The sequence below is a fragment of the Manis pentadactyla genome, chromosome 7 (assembly GCF_030020395.1).
Source record: "Manis pentadactyla isolate mManPen7 chromosome 7, mManPen7.hap1, whole genome shotgun sequence".
In the NCBI taxonomy this organism is placed as follows: domain Eukaryota; kingdom Metazoa; phylum Chordata; class Mammalia; order Pholidota; family Manidae; genus Manis; species Manis pentadactyla.
Window position 1 is genome coordinate 144,906,455 of NC_080025.1, and position 19,826 is coordinate 144,926,280.

Here is a 19,826-nt window from a genome sequence, read left to right on the forward strand (position 1 = left end):
CAAACAAGAGGCAATCTAGTGGGGCACTTTGGGCATGAGCTCCACAGGCCGCATGCTTAGGCTGCAGCCTCCTCTGCCACTTACTGGAGATACGGCCTTGAGGCAGGCCCTTAATTTCTGCATTGCTCATCTGTACAGTGGGGTTAAGAGCAGGCTGAGAATAGTGCCTAGGGTGATAGTCAGTGCTTGCGACTCACCTACAACTACTGCCACCACTGCTCCTGTACCCACTACGGACATGCTGTGCAGCTGGCAGATCCCAACCACCAACTGCTTTTCAGACAGCCTCCTTTCTAGCCCTGCCAGTCACCCCTCCAGGGTCGGGGTGTGGGTGCGCGCACATGCGCACGTGCATGTGAGGGGAGAGGAGCAGGTCTGGGAGGGGGGGTGGGGGGAGAGGGGAGAGGTGCCAAGGAGTAATACCAAGAAAGAAGATCAAATCTGTATAAGCAGTTTAGGAAAAGAGCACCATGACTCACTCAACACAGTGCTGCGGACTTACCTTCAGAAGATGTGTATTTTATGTCATTCACCTGAACAAAATCTTTCAATGTCTCTCCATGGCCTTCAAAGTTAAATCAAAGCTACTCCTTAAATTGACTTAAAATCCATACTACCTCTGCAGCCTCATCTAGATACTCTTACAGCAAGCACACTCCATGGAATGGTAACTTATGTGGCTTCAGTATGTACAAAAGTAAAGTAATGGTAACTTTATATGGGTTCTGGCCTTACATGGAAAGGAACCTCTACCCCCACCAAAAGAAGCCAACTATTATTCAACCTTCAAACCCCATTTCGAGATCAACTGGAGTCCTTCCCTGACCTTCAAGGCACCCGCAGTGTGCACTGCCTCTGCCGACTGTACTGTCCCACCACCAGCCAGCGTCTCTGCGGACAGGCTCGCCTTTATGGATGTCCAGATACCTTCCTGACACTGACTAATACGAAAGAAAATAAGAGTAAGAAAAACATATTCACCACAGTTGGGAAACACTCGTGAACCAACTGATTACACTGCAAACGGGTAAAGAAAGAATCAAACATTTATCCTGCCTTTCCTACATAAACTGTAATATGAAGCAACCAAATAATAGGTTAGGGGGATTTTTCTCTTTATAAAAAATATTCCAGCTAATAAATTAAGGAATAACAGAATCAGAACATCATCATTATACAACCCCTAATGAATCAATAGATGAAGGCACTGGTCATCAATAGCTACAAGTACCACAAAAGAGAGACAACAAGATACGTGTGTCTCCTGATGAAAGAGTGCACCCTCACATAAGCAACAGGCATGAAAAATAAAATTGAACCTGAATCTCATTAAGCCTCTAGCTCCAATTACTTATTTGGAAATACAAAGTACAGAGAAACATGTTAAACCTTAGGGATAAAATCAGCAAAATCCAGAAATTGGGAAATTCCACAGGATAAATGACTCGCTTCTTTAACAAACTGCAAAAAAAGGAGGGGTTAGGGGGAGACTAGTAACCTCTAAATTAAAAAAGGACTTCATCACAATGTGTGAGCTTATTCATATTCTGACTCAAAACAAACTTTTTTTTAATTGAGACACCTCATTCTGAACACTGAATATTTGATATTATGGACTTAACTGTTAATTTTTTCAAGTAGAATGGTGTTTATTTTTGTAAGTCTTTACTGTTTACAGATACCTTCTCAAATATTTATAAATGAAATTACATTATACCTGAAATTTGTTTCAAATAATGGAAGAAAGAAAAGGGTCACAGTATAAATGTAAAAAGACTGGCCATGTGTTGGCAATTGTTTAAGCTTAGGGGATAGGTACTTAGGGGCTCATTACATGTTTCTTTCCCCCACTGTCCACACAGTGCTCCTATGAAAGCTTTGGCAAGCTAAAAAGGCATAAACCAAAGAAGCAATAACCATTAATTATATGGGAAAAAGTCTGAGTGCTCCCAGGCACAAAATACCTCTTCTTGTAGCCTTTACAGGTACTTTACGACATGTCCTGCTCATGGATGCACAAAATAGATCGAGATGGTAAAGCAGATACTCACAGACACATTTTAAAGCAATGGAGGTGGGTTGCTGAGATGCTGGGAGTTGTCAAGGGAAAGAGCTTGCTGCTCGAAGTGAGGTGCATGCTGCCTCTGTAAAATCCTCAGAACAAAGCAAACACCGAATGTGCTTTTCTTTTTGCTTTCTGCCTCTTTTTGCAAAATGAGAATCCTCTTCAGATTTCTTTCAGTTAGTGAAACAGGTACTAATGTAGGTCTTTTGTAAAAGCAAAGTGGTGTGATGTGAACTTTCAAAAAGTTAGGGATACCTAATCTCTACACATTTGTATATGGACAAATTTTCCATAATAGAAAGTTTTTTAAAAAACAGGTGGAAAGGGAAAAAGAGTGATCTAATGAATACCAGGGCAAATGGAGGGAAGGAAAAAAAGATCATAAATGAAGGCGGCAGCAACCTGAAAGAAATTATTTCACCACAAAGACCACCTTTGCTAAAGAAGAGACACTAAGAGAAGTTGGGACACAGCAGCACAGGATGTTAAGTGCAGCGCCTTGGCGTGGGACTTCGAGCAGGGCATCAAAAGCACAGACCCTGTGGTGAACACTACCTGAGACCGAGTCCCGGCTCCATGGCTCTGTGCCTTAGTGTCCTCAGATGTTAAAAAAAAAAAAATAAAAGGATAGTAAAAGTCTTTACTTCTGAAAACTTTTGTAGAATTAGATGAATTAATACAGTTATAATAGTTCTCCTAAAACAGTGCTTCACAGAAGTTCTCAATAAATGTTAACTGTTCCCCTCCTCATCACCACCCTCCCCACTTTACACCTGGAAACAGACCCCCCCAAGAGGTGAAGTGACTTGCTGAACAACCACCTTAGAACCATCTTCTGGGCTGAGTACTTACAGTATATTCCCTTTCCTCCTGGGCATGTGGCTAGACTACATTTCCCAACTTCGCTTCCATGTGTCTGAGTCCTGGGCACAAAATGTGGGCAAAAGTGATGGCTACCTCTTCTCTACTCCCAAGCCCTACCCAAAAAACCTCCACGCAACCCTGCACCGTTGCCTCCCCCATCTGCCAGGAGGGTATCAATACCCAGGGCAATCTTAGAAGTCATGTGTTGAAGATTTGCTAGAGTCCCAGTAGAATAAACTGTTACTATCTTAAGCCCTGGAGATTTCAGGGTTTATCTGTTACAGCAGCTGACATAACTTCAACTAACTACTACTTGTTATGGACCTATCATAACAACCATTACTCCTCATTTAACAGACAGAAAAACTGAAGCATGGAAAGGATCATGGTCACACAATTATTAAGTGGTATATCTGGGATCTGAACCAATATTGACTTAATACAGAGCTCAGGCTATTAAATGTCTTCTAAGATCAAAAGATAAGTAAGTGAAACCAGGATTTCTAATTTACAGTGGACACATTTAATATATGTTTGTATACCTAAAAAATCACTTTAATCTCTCAGAAGAATAACTACAGAACAGTGTTATCTTAAAGCAGAAAGATATAGACAGGGCCCCCAAAAGTTTAAGAGGGGTTTTTTGTTTTTTTTTTTCTGATTAAGGAGAACTTTATTGCAAAAGAAAAAAGGGGGTCAGTTTGCAAACAAGAGAGGTGTAGTCTCCAGCTATGAACCAAAAGCACAAGAGAGAAGGTCATTTTTATTATAAAAGTTCTCACCCAAGTTCCCACTCAGGTGCATTGACACAAATGAGGGATGCAAACTTGTTTGCTTTGGTTCTGATTGGTTAATACAAGTAACTTCCCAGTTATGGTCTGTTTTTGCAGCATTGGTAAGAACACAACAGGAACTGATTGGCAAGGAAACAACAGGAACTGAGTGGGCTTTGGAGAGTGGATGAGAGTGTGGTTTTCCCAGGGCACACAATACCTGTGTGGTCTCCTGTCAATACCTGACCAACTTCCTTTTGTGCTTGTTAGCCTGACAGAACCCATCTTGTTTTCTGGCATAGCTGGATTTGGGGGTAGGTGGAACTCACTTGGTTTTGTCTTATTTTCATACAATAGAGGTCACTATGGGAATGATAAAGTAAAAAAAGAAAAGGGACACATTTGAACTATAGTATAAAGAAAAAATTCATAGCGAATGACCAGAAGGAGAAAAATACTGTGTGTTTTAGAGCTTTGATGAGCTAGAGAATGCTATTACCAGTGATGACTATAGGATGGTCAGTAAGAGGACTGGGGATTAAAATATAGGGTATTTTTGACTAGAGAAAAAAAAAAGAGAGCCAGATGATTTTTATAGAATGATAGAAAGAAGCTCCCCACATCTGTTTTTACTTTCATTGTATTTTCTTTCCAAATTGTTTCAAGAATACCAGCATAAAATTAGTAAAAGAATGCTGGCACTTAAAAATATATGTATGTTAATTAACGTGATATCCAGGATTATTTGGATGGAATATGCACACAAAAATGTAGTAGGGGCTATTATAAGATGTTCTTAACAGAGAAACTAGATGTAGGGTATAACAGAACTATCTTCGTAATAATTTTGTGAATCTAAAACAGTTCTAAAAATAAGTTGATAAAAGAAAATAGGGAAATCGGACTTAGAAGTTTGAGTTTTTTTGAGAGCTACTCAAATTGACACTTTTTTTTGTTGTTGTGAGGGCATCTCTCATATTTATTGATCAAATGGTTGTTAACAACAATAAAATTCTGTATAGGGGAGTCAATGCTCAATGCACAATCATTAATCCACCCCAAGCCTAATTTTCGTCAGTCTCCAATCTTCTGAAGCATAACGAACAAGTTCTTACATGGAGAACAAATTCTTACATATTGAATAAGTTACATGGTGAGCAGTACAAGGGCAGTCATGACAGAAACTTTTGGTTTTGCTCATGCATTTAAGAGGGGTTTTACAATAGACAAGAGACATATCAGAGTTAGATATTTCTAAAATGTCATGTATACGAGACCATACTTCCTTACCCTTGAAAACAGCCATATAGTACAAATCATAATTTTTTATCCAAATTTTCCTATTTGATTTTACCTGAACCATCCCTATTTACTGACAATTATGTAACATGATTTTAAAAAACACTTTATTTCAATCACTGAACTGCACCTACATTATTAATCAAGATGGACTTATGAAAAAGATGTATAAGATATACTGTGAAACAAAAGAAGTTACAGAACAGTGTTTATAGCATAATTCCATTTCAATGCACACACATCTCCTGTCTACAGATGAAAAACGTCTGGAAACAAAGAAATTTCCCAGTGATTACCTCTAGGGAGTAGAACTGAGCTTGTGATTTATACCTTTTGTTAGAGTATGAATTTATAATGAGCATGTATACTTCCAAATAAAAATATATCTATGATTTACATTAATGTAAAATGATCAAACTCAAATCCATATTACCATGATATGTAATGAAGCATCTAAGTTGGGGAAAAAAACTGTAGCACTTTTAATGAACATATTGTCTGATCAATTTCAATCATATATACGGATATATATGTGTTTATACATCTCTAAGAAAACCTACTTTAAAACATTTAAATGCACACACAAATAAGTATATTCTAATCAGGGAATTTTTGTAAGTTAATCAAGCACATTCTTTTTGTGAAATTTAGTTTAACCTGAAGGATACCTGGGATTATATCAGGAAACAATGTATTATATTTTTTTAAAGTTCTCATTTTGGGTTCGAACTTTATAATGTTTGGGGACTATTTTAGTCTTTGGGCTTTCTTCAAATGCTTCAGACCCTTTCAGAGAAAAAAGCAATTCAAAATCAAGTATCATTTATCAAGGACTTCACTGTGTCCTAAGCACTGTTCTAGATTCATTAATATACAATTATATCACATTCATCAAAATGACATACATCAAAAGCCCAAAGGTAGTTATTGTAATTACAGTATATTAAGATAAATGTTCCTTAACCTAGAGTTTTAAACAACTGTACAATAGTGAAATGGGAAAGAAAATTTCATTACCCACGTTAACAAAATTGGGGCAAGACTGATAAAGGTAATCCAAAATGGCAAGGCAAGCATTCAAAGTAAATTATACTTGGCTTTAAAACATTTTTTAACCTGCTTGTTTAACCTGAGAAAACTTCTGATAGTTTGAAAATTCAAAATCAAAATATGTCTAAAAATGAAGTCACACTTTGAAAAAAAAAACATGATTAGGAAAAGATATAAAGTGTAATACAGTCTTTATCCTGCTTCCTGCTCTAGTAACAGAGCCTTGAACCGACGTTTGACCTTTAACTGGGCTTCCCCCTACACGGCATCAGTTTACCTATGTCACCTTCCTTGAGTTAGGGGAGTTAGGGCTTCCTGTATGAATTGAAAAAAGTAAATAAACTATTTTGAACCTCCTAAAATGACCAATACCTGACCATTTGATCCTTTTTAAAAAAGCAATTTCATATGGTTCAAAATAACCCAGTCACTTTGAATCTAGTAATTACTTGAAAAAAGAAAATTTTACATGCTTCCTCTCTACCTCCATCCTGCTCCTATCTCCCTGAAAAAAAAAAAAAAGGTAGTCTAGGATTGCCATTTTTAAAATGTTAAGGTTTGATTACAAGTCAGTAGAAAAAGCTATCTGCCTGGTAATTAGAACTGGGTGCCAACACTCAAAACTAAGTTTCACTGAAAAAAGTAGTAAGTTCTGATGTGAGTTTCAATCCAAAAGAAGTAAACTCATAGGAAATAACAAAAATGAGAGAGTAAGACTAAGACAAAATACAAGAAATCGGGAGAACTATTCCTGATTTATTAAATCTGTCTAATAAGGAAGTTCACATCTTAAAATGAGTCATGTCTGCCTTATTAGATTTCTATTGGAAGTAATGATCTCCATACCTGATTATCAAGTTAATACACATTACATACTAAAAGTGATGAATAAATAGTAATAGCAAAGAAAAATACTGATTGAGAACATCATCCAGGCCAGAATACTGAGCAGCCATTAAAAGGATGAGGGTGTACTATGGATCCAAAGACATGTTCAGAATATATCAAAGTGAAAAATATAAGGTGCAGATTAATGTACAAGTGTGATCACATATTTTGTTTTGAAAACAGTATATATTCAAACATGTTCATTTAATTCTTACAAATGGACCACAAGATTTTTGGTAGGATAGACCCCAAGCCATAACCATTACTACCTGCCGGAAGAGGAAAGCAAGACTGGAAAGAGAGAAAAAGGGGAGACGTCTAGAACTGCACCAGGCAATACAACAGCCACTGGCTATGTGTGGACATTTAATTAAAATTAAATACTGTTAAAAATTCAGTTCATCAGTTCCTCATTTCCACTAGTTCCACTTGCAGTGGTTACCACACTAAACAGCACAGCTACAGAATATTTCCATCACTACAGAAAGTTCTATGGCACAGCACTGTTCTAAAAAACAGCATAAAAACCTGCATGAAGTCTGACACAAATTTTTTAAAAGGGAAAGACAATGAAGAAAATCTAACCCTCCACTATCCCTGAAAACTGAAAATGCAACAAAAAGCTGAAATTATATACAAAGAAACTCAAGGAAAAAAAAAAGTTGCATCTTCAGGTGGCATCTATCTGGACTAGGTTAAAGGTTTAAGTTCTTTTTACTACTATATTTAGAATTAAAAAGTTTACTGTTTAACAAACAAATCTGGAGAGGGGCGGAAGATGGCGGCGTGAGTAGAGCAGCGGAAATCTCCTCCCAAAACAACATATATCTATGAAAATATAACAAAGACAACCCTTCCTAGAATAAAGACCAGAGGACACAGGACAATATCCAGACCACATCCGCACCTGAGAGAACCCAGCGCCTCGCAAAGGGGGTGAGATACAAGCCCCGGCCCCGCGGGAGCCGAGCGCCCCTCCCCCCAGCTCCCGGCGGGAGAAGAGCAGGCAGAGCGGGAGGGAGACGGAGCCCAGGACTGCCGAGCACCCAGCCCCCGCCATCCGGGCCAGAGTGCAGGGTGCTCGATACTAGGAAAACAGGGCAGCAAGAACAGTGAGCGGGCACTGGAGGCTGGGCGCCAGAGGACATAAGAAAAGCGCGCGACCATTTTTTTTTTTTTTTTGCTTTTTTGCTGTTTTGTTTTGGTGAGCGCTTTTTGGAAGTCTTAAAGGGATAGGGACCCCAATACTAGGGAAAAAGGGCAGCAAGAACAGTGAGCGGGCACCGGTGGCCTGGCGCAGGAGGACACCAGAAAAGCAACCGACCATTTTTTCTTTTTATTTTTGCTGTTTTGTTTTGGCAAGCGCTTTTTGGTAGTCTTAAAGGGATAGGGACCCCAATACTAGGGAAACAGGGCAGCAAGACCAGTGAGCAGAGGCCTGAGGCTGGCACTGGAGAATAAAGAAAAACGAGCGACCACCTTTTTTTTTAATTAAAAAAATCTTTTTTTTTTTTTTTTTTTGTAGTCATTGTTTTGTTTTGGCGGGTGCTTTTTGGAAGTCTTAAAGGGGCAGGGTGGGACACTTAATCCAGATGTAGGGAATCCGGGGATCTCTGGGCACCCTAACCCCTGGGCTGCAGGGAGCAGGGAGGCCCTTTACGGAGATAAATAGCCTCCCAGCAGCTCCTGCTCCAACGCGACTCCACCATTTTGGAGCAGCTGCCCGAGCCAGGCCACGCCCACAGCAACAGCGGAGATGAACTTCCCAGCAGGAAGCAGAAACCCTGTCTGCGCGCAGCTGCGCAGCACAAGCCACTAGAGGCCGCTGTTCTCCCAGGAGAGGAGGGCCACAAACCAACAAGAAAGGAAGTCCTTCCAGCCGTTACTCGTCCCAGCTCTGCAGACTATTCCTATCACCATGAAAAGGCAAAGCTACAGGCAGACAGAGATCACAGAGACAACACCAGAGAAGGAGACAGACCTAACCAGTCTTCCTGAAAAAGAATTCAAAATAAGAATCATAAACATGCTGACAGAGATGCAGAGAAATACGCAAGAGAAATGGGATGAAGTCCGGAGGGAGATCACAGATGCCAGAAAGGAGATCACAGAAATGAAACAAACTCTGGAAGGGTTTATAAGCAGAATGGATAGAATGCAAGAGGCCATTGATGGAATTGAAATCAGAGAACAGGAACGCATAGAAGCTGACATAGAGAGAGACAAAAGGATCTCCAGGAATAAAACAATATTAAGAGAACTGTGTGACCATTCCAAAAAGAACAATATCCGTATTATAGGGGTCCCAGAAGAAGAAGAGAGAGGAAAAGAGATGGAAAGTATCTTAGAAGAAATAATTGCTGAAAACTTCCCCAAACTGGGGGAGGAAATAATCGAACAGACCATGGAAATACACAGAACCCCCAACAGAAAGGATCCAAGGAGGACAACACCAAGACACATAATAATTAAAATGGCAAAGATCAAGGACAAGGAAAGAGTTTTAAAGGCAGCTAGAGAGAAAAAGGTCACCTATAAAGGGAAACCCATCAGGCTAACATCAGATTTCTCAACAGAAACCCTACAGGCCAGAAGAGAATGGCATGATATATTTAATACAATGAAACAGAAGGGCCTTGAACCAAGGATACTGTATCCAGCACGACTATCATTCAAATATGACGGTGGGATTAAACAATTCCCAGACAAACAAAAGCTGAGGGAATTTGCTTCCCACAAACCACCTCTACAGAACATCTTACAGGGACTGCTCTAGATGGGAGCACTCCTAGAAAGAGCACAGCACAAAACACCCAACATATGAAGAATCGAGGAGGAGGAACAAGAAGGGAGAGAAGAAAAGAATCTCCAGACAGTGTATATAACAGCTCAATAAGCGAGCTAAGTTAGGCAGTAAGATACTAAAGAGGCTAACCTTGAACCTTTGGTAACCACGAATTTAAAGCCTGCAATGGCAATAAGTACATATCTTTCAATAGTCACCCTAAATGTTAATGGGTTGAATGCACCAATCAAAAGACACAGAGTAACAGAATGGATAAAAAAGCAAGACCCATCTATATGCTGCTTACAAGAAACTCACCTCAAACCCAAAGACATGTACAGACTAAAAGTCAAGGGATGGAAAAACATATTTCAAGCAAACAACAGTGAGAAGAAAGCAGGGGTTGCAGTACTAATATCAGACAAAATAGACTTCAAAACAAAGAAAGTAACAAGAGATAAAGAAGGACACTACATAATGATAAAGGGCTCAGTCAAACAAGAGGATATAACCATTCTAAATATATATGCACCCAACACAGGAGCACCAGCATATGTGAAACAAATACTAAAAGAACTAAAGGGGGATATAGACTGCAATGCATTCATTCTAGGAGACTTCAACACACCACTCACCCCAAAGGATAGATCCACCGGGCAGAAAATAAGTAAGGACACGGAAGCACTGAACAACACAGTAGAGCAGATGGACCTAATAGACATCTATAGAACTCTACATCCAAAAGCAACAGGATATACATTCTTCTCAAGTGCACATGGAACATTCTCCAGAATAGACCACATACTAGGCCACAAAAAGAGCCTCAGAAAATTCCAAAAGATTGAAATCCTACCAACCAACTTTTCAGACCACAAAGGCATTAAACTAGAAATAAACTGTACAAAGAAAGCAAAGAGGCTCACAAACACATGGAGGCTTAACAACACGCTCCTAAATAATCAATGAATCAATGACCAAATCAAAATGGAGATCCAGCAATATATGGAAACAAATGACAACAACAACACTAAGCCCCAACTTCTGTGGGACGCAGCAAAAGCAGTCTTAAGAGGAAAGTATATAGCAATCCAAGCATATTTAAAAAAGGAAGAACAACCCAAATGAATGGTCTAATGTCAAAACTATCGAAATTGGAAAAAGAAGAACAAATGAGGCCTAAGGTCAGCAGAAGGAGGGACATAATAAAGATCAGAGAAGAAATAAATAAAATTGAGAAGAATAAAACAATAGCAAAAATCAATGAAACCAAGAGCTGGTTCTTCGAGAAAATAAACAAAATAGATAAGCCTCTAGCCAGACTTAATTAAGAAGAAAAGAGAGTCAACACAAATCAACAGTATCAGAAACGAGAAAGGAAAAATTACGACGGACCCCACAGAAATACAAAGAATTATTAGAGAATACTATGAAAACCTATATGCTAACAAGCTGGGAAACCTAGGAGAAATGGACAACTTCCTAGAAAAATACAACCTTCCAAGATTGACCCAGAAAGAAACAGAAAATCTAAACAGACCAATTACCAGCAACGAAATTGAAGCGGTAATCAAAAAACTACCAAAGAACAAAACCCCCGGGCCAGATGGATTTACCTCGGAATTTTATCAGACATACAGGGAAGACATAATACCCACTCTCCTTAAAGTTTTCCAAAAAATAGAGGAGGAGGGGATACTCCCAAACTCATTCTATGAAGCTAACATCACTCTAATACCAAAACCAGGCAAAGATCCCACCAAAAAAGAAAACTACAGACCAATATCCCTGATGAACGTAGACGCAAAAATACTCAACAAAATATTAGCAAACTGAATTCAAAAATACATCAAAAGGATCGTACACCATGACCAAGTGGGATTCATCCCAGGGATGCAAGGATGGTACAACATTCGAAAGTCCATCAACATCATCCACCACATCAACAAAAAGAAAGACAAAAACCACATGATCATCTCCATAGATGCTGAAAAAGCATTTGACAAAGTTCAACATCCATTCATGATAAAAACTCTCAGCAAAATGGGAATAGAGGGCAAGTACCTCAACATAATAAAGGCCATCTATGAAAAACCCACAGCCAACATTATATTGAACGGTGAGAAGCTGAAAGCATTTCCTCTGAGATCGGGAACTAGACAGGGATGCCCACTCTCTCCACTGTTATTTAACATAGTACTGGAGGTCCTAGCCACGGCAATCAGACAAAATAAAGAAATACAAGGAATCCAGATTGGTAAAGAAGAAGTTAAACTGTCATTATTTGCAGATGACATGATACTGTACATAAAAACCCCTAAAGACTCCACCCCAAAACTACTAGAACTGTTATCGGAATACAGCAAAGTTGCAGGATACAAAATCAACACACAGAAATCTGTGGCTTTCCTATATACTAACAATGAACCAACAGAAAGAGAAATCAGGAAAACAACTCCATTCACAACTGCAACAAAAAAAATAAAATACCTAGGAATAAACCTAACCAAAGAAGTGAAAGACTTATACTCTGAAAACTACAAGTCACTCTTAAGAGAAATTAAAGGGGACACTAACAGATGGAAACACATCCCATGCTCCTGGCTAGGAAGAATTAGTATCGTCAAAATGGCCATCCTGCCCAAAGCAATATACAGATTTGATGCAATCCCTATGAAACTACCAGTAACATTCTTCAATGAACTGGAACAAATAGTTCAAAAATTCATATGGAAACACCAAAGACCCCGAATAGCCAAAGCAATCCTGAGAAAGAAGAATAAAGTAGGGGGGATCTCACTCCCCAACTTCAAACTCTACTATAAAGCCATAGTAATCAAGACAATTTGGTAGTGGCACAAGAGCAGAGCCACAGACCAATGGAACAGACTAGAGAATCCAGACATCAACCCAGACATATATGGTCAATTAATATTTGATAAAGGAGCCATGGACATACAATGGCGAAATGACAGTCTCTTCAACAGATGGTGCTGGCAAAACTGGACAGCTACACGTAGGAGAATGAAACTGGACCATTGTCTAACCCCATATACAAAAGTCAACTCAAAATGGATCAAAGACCTGAATGTAAGTCATGAAACCATTAAACTCTTGGAAGAAAACATAGGCAAAAACCTCTTAGACATAAACATGAGTGACCTCTTCTTGAACATATCTCCTCGGGCAAGGAAAACAACAGCAAAAATGAGTAAGTGGGACTATATTAAGCTGAAAAGCTTCTGTACAGCAAAAGACACCATCAATAGAACAAAAAGGATCCCTACGGTATGGGAGAATATCTTTGAAAATGACACATCCGATAAAGGCTTGACGTCCAGAATATATAAAGAGCTCACACGCCTCAACAAACAAAAAACAAATAACCCAATTAAAAAATGGGCAGAGGAACTGAACAGACAGTTCTCCAAAAAAGAAATACAGGTGGCCAACAGACACATGAAAAGATGCTCCACATCGCTAATTATCAGAGAAATGCAAATTAAAACTACAATGAGGTATCACCTCACACCAGTAAGGATGGCTGCCATCCAAAAGACAAACAACAAATGTTGGCGAGGCTGTGGAGAAAGGGGAACCCTCCTACACTGCTGGTGGGAATGTAAGTTAGTTCAACCATTGTGGAAAGCAGTACGGAGGTACATCAAAATGCTCAAAACAGACTTACCATTTGACCCAGGAATTGCACTCCTAGGAATTTACCCTAAGAATGCAGCAATCAAGTATGAGAAAGATCAGTGCACCCCTATGTTTATCGCAGCACTATTTACAATAGCCAAGAATTGGAAGCAACCTAAATGTCCATCGATAGATGAATGGATAAAGAAGATGTGGTACATATACACAATGGAATACTACTCAGCCATAAGAAAAGGGCAAATCCAACCATTTGCAGCAACATGGATGGAGCTGGAGGGCATTATGCTCAGTGAAACAAGCCAAGCGGAGAAAGAGAAATACCAAATGATTTCTCTTATCTGTGGAATATAAGAACAAAGGAAAAACTGAAGGAACAAAACAGCAGCAGAATCACAGAACTCAAGAATGGACTACCAGGTACCAAAGGGAAAGGGACTGGGGAGGATGGGTGGGTAGGGAGGGATAAGGGGGGGAGACGTAGGGGGCTATTAAGATTAACATGCATGGGGGGGTAGGAGAAAAGGGAGGGCTGTACAACACAGAGAAGGCAAGTAGTGATTCTACAACATTTTGCTATGCTGATGGACAGTGACTGTAAAGGGGTTTATAGGGGAGACCTGGTATAGGGGAGAGCCTAGTAAACATAATATTCGTAATGTAAGTGTAGATTAGTGATACCAAAAACAAAACAAAAAAAAAAAAGGGCAGTTCCTGTGTGGTAACCTCCAATGAGTTCTACACAAGGGCATAAAGGGCATATAAAAGTGTAGGCAAAGGGTCTGTTTGCATTTATACAGAAGATCAAAGCCTAATTTGGCTACCCCGAAAATGAACTAAGATACGATATGAAAGAGAACTTCCAACATCAGCACTCTCTGGAAGACTCATGCCAGAAGATGAGCATCAAAAAACCCCAACAAAGATCCACGCACTGCTACAGCTGTAGATGCACTCATCCCACCAGCTCCTGGACTTGCCATGGGAATGAAGGAGATATCTAAGCTGGCCTGTGCATACAGTAAAACAACAAATTTGACTGGATCTATACTGTTGGAACTCAACCAAGAATTAGGAGAAGTGCAAATTGTAGCGCTCCAAAATCTTACAACTACAGACTATTTACTGTTAAAAGAACATAAGGGATGTGAACATTCCCCAGGAATGGGTTGTTTTAATTTGTCTGATTTCTCTCAGACTGTTCAAGTTCAGTTGGACAATATCCACCATATCATAGATAAGTTTTCACAAATGCCTTAGGTGCCTAAGTGGTTTTCTTGGTTTCACTGGAGATGGCTGGTAATTACAGATATGCTTTGGTTATGTAACTATACTCCTATTATGTTAATGTATGTGCGCAATTTAAGTAGTAGCTTAAAACCTATACATACTGAAGTTACTCTATAAGAAGATATGTCAAAGAAATAATCAATCTTCCCATGTTTTCTTCCCCCTGCTACTTCTATAGCTTTTCTTCTTCCTTCCTAATTACAACCCTTAAATAGAATTCGTGCCTCATATCAAATTTACCAAGTATCATAATTCTTCCAAGTGGTAAAGATACCTCAAGACAGATGCTGGGCATAGAAGCTACAGGGCATAAATATGCAAAGAAATAAAAAGCTAACCATTTCAAACAATAAGGCTTCTCTCTCACTTACCAACTTTACATTTCCCTGTATGGCCCCGGAAGATGACTGGGTAGCCAGAGACAGGTAAGATTCCTCAAGGGAGGAACAACCTAAGACAGGCACAGTCGCAGCGGGGGTCATCAGGTGAGAAATTGGGGATCAACAGAGGTGAGGCTTAGAACCTCACCCCCCCGTTCTGAGAGAAATCTTCTGCATACGTGGATGTTTTATTGCCCTTGTCTAGCTTGGATTAACACATAGTCTACAGGTACACACCTGATCATCTACATTTGCTCTCTTACAACACTAAACTTTGTTTTCTACCTTTATCTTGTATCTGCCTACCACTTCAGCATTTTATTAAAAATAATAATAATAAAGAGAGAAATGTGGTATCCACATTTCAATCAAGTATAAAAACCAAATGAGTGTTCATATTGGAACTGACTGTTTATAGTTCATAATGCATGAGCAAAACCAAAAGTTTCTGTGATGACTGCCCTTGTAATGTTCACCATGTAACTTATTCACTATGTAAGAATTTGTTCTCCATGTAAGAACTTGTTTGTTATGCCTCAGAAGATTGGAGACTGACGAAAAATATTAGGCTTGGGGTGGATTAATGATTGTGCATTGAGCATTGACTCCCCTATACAGAATTTTATTGTCGTTAAGAAACATTTGATCGGGGGCGGAGCCAACATGGCGGCGTGAGTAGGACAGTGGGAATCTCCTCCCAAAAACATATATACTTTTGAAAATACAACAAACACAACTAGCCCTAAAAGAGAGACCAGAAGACGCAGGACAGTGGCCAGACTGCAGCTACACCAGCGAGAACCCAGCGACTGGTGAAAGGGGTGAGATACAAGCCCCGGCCCGGCGGGACCCGAGCGCCCCTCCCCCCAGCTCCCGGCGGGAGAACAATAGGCAGAGCGGGAGGGAGACGGAGCCCAGGACTGCCGAACACCCAGCCCCAGCCATCCGGGCCAGAGCGCAGACACAGTACATGCCCAGGGGACCCTGGATACTGGGGGAACAGGGAGTAAGACCTCAGAGCGGGTGCTGAAGCTGATGCCCCTGTGACAAAGAAAAGCGGGGGCTTTTTGAAAGTCTTAAAGGGACAGGGACTTAACAGCTTGACGGAAACAACCCAGGTCACAGTACAGCAGCTGGAAATTACAGGGAAAACCGGGTGCACTAACCCCCTGGGCAACAGCTCTGAGACCCCTCACGGAGGCAAACAGTCAAGCAGCCCCCCCATCCATCACCCCACCGGGCGCTGCGAAAGCAGAGAAGCAGCCTGAGACAAATTCCGCCCACAGAAAGGGAAATTTCTCCCTCCCGGCCAGGCAAGACACAAAGACCCACTCTACACGCAATTACCCAACACAAGCCACTAGGGGTCGCAGTTGCCCCAGTAAAGAAAGGCCAGTAGCAAGTGAAAATTTTGGCCCTCCCAGCTGACAGTCAATAGCACCTGTCAACATGAAAAGGCAAAAAAATATGATCCAGACAAGACTAACCCAGACAGCTTCGGCATCTGCTACATCTTCCCCTGAGAAGGAATCTGGGGAGATAGATTTAGCCAGTCTACCTGAAAAAGAATTCAAAATAAAAGTCATAACCATGCTGATGGACTTGCAGAGAAATATGCAAGAACTAAGGAAGGAGAATTCAGAAATAAAACAAGCTCTGGAAGGACTTCAAAACAGAATGGACGAGATGCAAGAGACCATTAATGGACTAGAAAACAGAGAACAGGAACGCAGAGAAGCTGATGCAGAGAGAGATAAAAGGATCTCCAGGAATGAAAGAATTTTAAGAGAGCTGAGTGATCAATATAAAAGGAATAATATAAGAATCATAGGCATTCCAGACGAAGTAGAGAGAGAAAAGGGGATAGAAAATGTCTTTGAAGAAATAATTGCTGAAAATTTCCCCAAACTAGGGGAAGAAATGGTCTCTCAGACCACAGAGGTACACAGAACTCCCATGACAAGGGATCCAAGGAGGGCAACACCAAGACACATAATAATTAAAATGGCAAAGATCAAAGACAAGGACAAAGTATTACAAGCAGCCAGAGAGAAAAAAAAGGTTACCTACAAAGGAAAACCCATCAGGCTATCATCAGACTTCTCAACAGAAACCCTACAGGCCAGAAGAGAATGGCATGATATACTTAATGCAATGAAACAGAAGGGCCTCGAACCAAGACTACTGTATCCAGCACGAATATCATTTAAATATGAAGGAGGGATTAAACAATTCCCAGACAAGCAAAAGTTGAGGGAATTTGCCTCCCACAAACCACCTCTACAGGGCATCCTACAGGGACTGCTCTAGATGGGAGCACTCCTAAAAAGAGCACACAACAAAACACCCAACATATGAAGAAGGGAGGAGGAGGAATAAGAAGGGAGAGAAATAAAGAATCATCAGATTGTGTTTATAATAGCTCAACAAGCGAGTTAAGTTAGACAGTAAGACAGTAAAGAAGCTAACCCTAAACCTTTGGTAACCACAAACTTAAAGCCTGCAATGGCAATAAATTCATACCTTTCAATAATCACCCTAAATGTAAATGGACTGAATGCACCAATCAAAAGACACAGAGTAATAGAATGGATAAAAAAGCAAGATCCATCCATATGCTGCTTACAAGAGACTCACCTCAAACCCAAAGACGCGCACAGACTTAAAGTCAAGGGATGGAAAAAGATATTTCAAGCAAACAACAGAGAGAAGAAAGCAGGTGTTGCAATTCTGGTATCAGACAAAACAGACTTCAAAATAAAGAAAGTAACAAAAGACAAAGAAGGACATTACATAATGATAAAGGGCTCAGTCCATCAAGAGGATATAACCATTATAAATATATATGCACCCAATACAGGAGCACCAACATACCTGAAACAAATATTAACAGCACTAAAGGAGGAAATAGAATGCAATGCATTCATTCTAGGAGACTTCAACACACCACTCACTCCAAAGGACAGATCCACCAGACAGAAAATAAGTAAGGACACAGAGGCACTGAACAACACACTAGAACAGATGGACCTAATAGACATCTACAGAACTCTACATCCAAAAGCAACAGGATACACGTTCTTCTCAAGTGCACATGGAACATTCTCCAGAATAGACCACATACTAGGACACAAAAAGAGCCTCAGTAAATTCCAAAAGATTGAAATCCTACCAACCAACTTTTCAGACCACAAAGGCATTAAACTAGAAATAAACTGTTCAAAGAAAGCAAAAAGGCTCACAAACACATGGAGGCTAAACAACACGCTCCTAAATAATCAATGGATCAATGACCAAATCAAAATGGAGATCCAGCAATATATGGAAACAAATGACAACAACAACACTAAGCCCCAACTTCTGTGGGACGCAGCAAAAGCAGTCTTAAGAGGAAAGTATATAGCACTCCAAGCATATTTAAAAAAGGAAGAGCAATCCCAAATGAACGGTCTAATGTCACAACTATCAAAATTGGAAAAAGAAGAACAAATGAGGCCTAAGGTCAGCAGAAGGAGGGACATAATAAAGATCAGAGAAGAAATAAATAAAATTGAGAAGAATAAAACAATAGCAAAAATCAATGAAACCAAGAGCTGGTTCTTCGAGAAAATAAACAAAATAGATAAGCCTCTAGCCAGACTTATTAAGAGGAAAAGAGAGTCAACACAAATCAACAGTATCAGAAATGAGAAAGGAAAAATCACAACAGATCCCGCAGAAATACAAAGAATTATTAGAGACTACTATGAAAACCTATATGCTAACAAGCTGGGAAACCTAGGAGAAATGGACAACTTCCTAGAAAAATACAACCTTCCAAGACTGACCCAAAAAGAAACAGAAAATCTAAACAGACCAATTACCAGCAACGAAATTGAAGTGGTAATCAAAAAACTACCAAAGAACAAAACCCCCGGGCCAGATGGATTTACCTCGGAATTTTATCAGACATACAGGGAAGACATAATACCCATTCTCCTTAAAGTTTTCCAAGAAATAGAAGAGGAGGGGATACTCCCAAACTCATTCTATGACGCTAACATCACCCTAATACCAAGACCAGGCAAAGACACCACCAAAAAAGAAAACTACAGACCAATATCCCTGATGAACGTAGACGCAAAAATACTCAACAAAATTTTAGCAAACCGAATTCAAAAATACATCAAAAGGATCGTACACCATGACCAAGTGGGATTCATCCCAGGGATGCAAGGATGGCACAACATTCGAAAGTCCATCAATATCATCCACCACATCAACAAAAAGAAAGACAAAAACCACATGATCATCTCCATAGATGCTGAAAAAGCATTTGACAAAGTTCAACATCCATTCATGATAAAAACTCTCAGCAAAATGGGAATAGAGGGCAAGTACCTCAACATAATAAAGGCCATCTATGAAAAACCCACAGCCAACATTATATTGAATAGCGAGAAGCTGAAAGCATTTCCGCTGAGATCGGGAACTAGACAGGGATGCCCACTCTCCCCACTGTTATTTAACATAGTACTGGAGGTCCTAGCCACGGCAATCAGACAAAACAAAAAAATACAAGGAATCCAGATTGGCAAAGAAGAAGTCAAACTGTCACTATTTGCAGATGACATGATACTGTACATAAAAAACCCTAAAGACTCCACCCCAGAACTACTAGAACTGATATCGGAATACAGCAAAGTTGCAGGATACAAAATCAACACACAGAAATCTGTGGCTTTCCTATATACCAACAATGAACCAACAGAAAGAGAAATCAGGAAAACAACTCCATT

General features: G+C 39.8%; 1 protein-coding gene and 1 long non-coding RNA gene across 23 annotated transcripts in view; one reads left to right on the forward strand and one right to left on the reverse strand.

Annotated features, from left to right (window-relative positions):
* KMT2C (lysine methyltransferase 2C) overlaps positions 1–19,826 on the reverse strand; it is a 295,862-nt gene that overhangs the window by 232,769 nt on the left and 43,267 nt on the right. The gene's annotated exons all lie outside the window — the stretch shown is intronic.
* LOC130684328 (uncharacterized) overlaps positions 1–19,826 on the forward strand; it is a 60,172-nt gene that overhangs the window by 3,276 nt on the left and 37,070 nt on the right. The gene's annotated exons all lie outside the window — the stretch shown is intronic.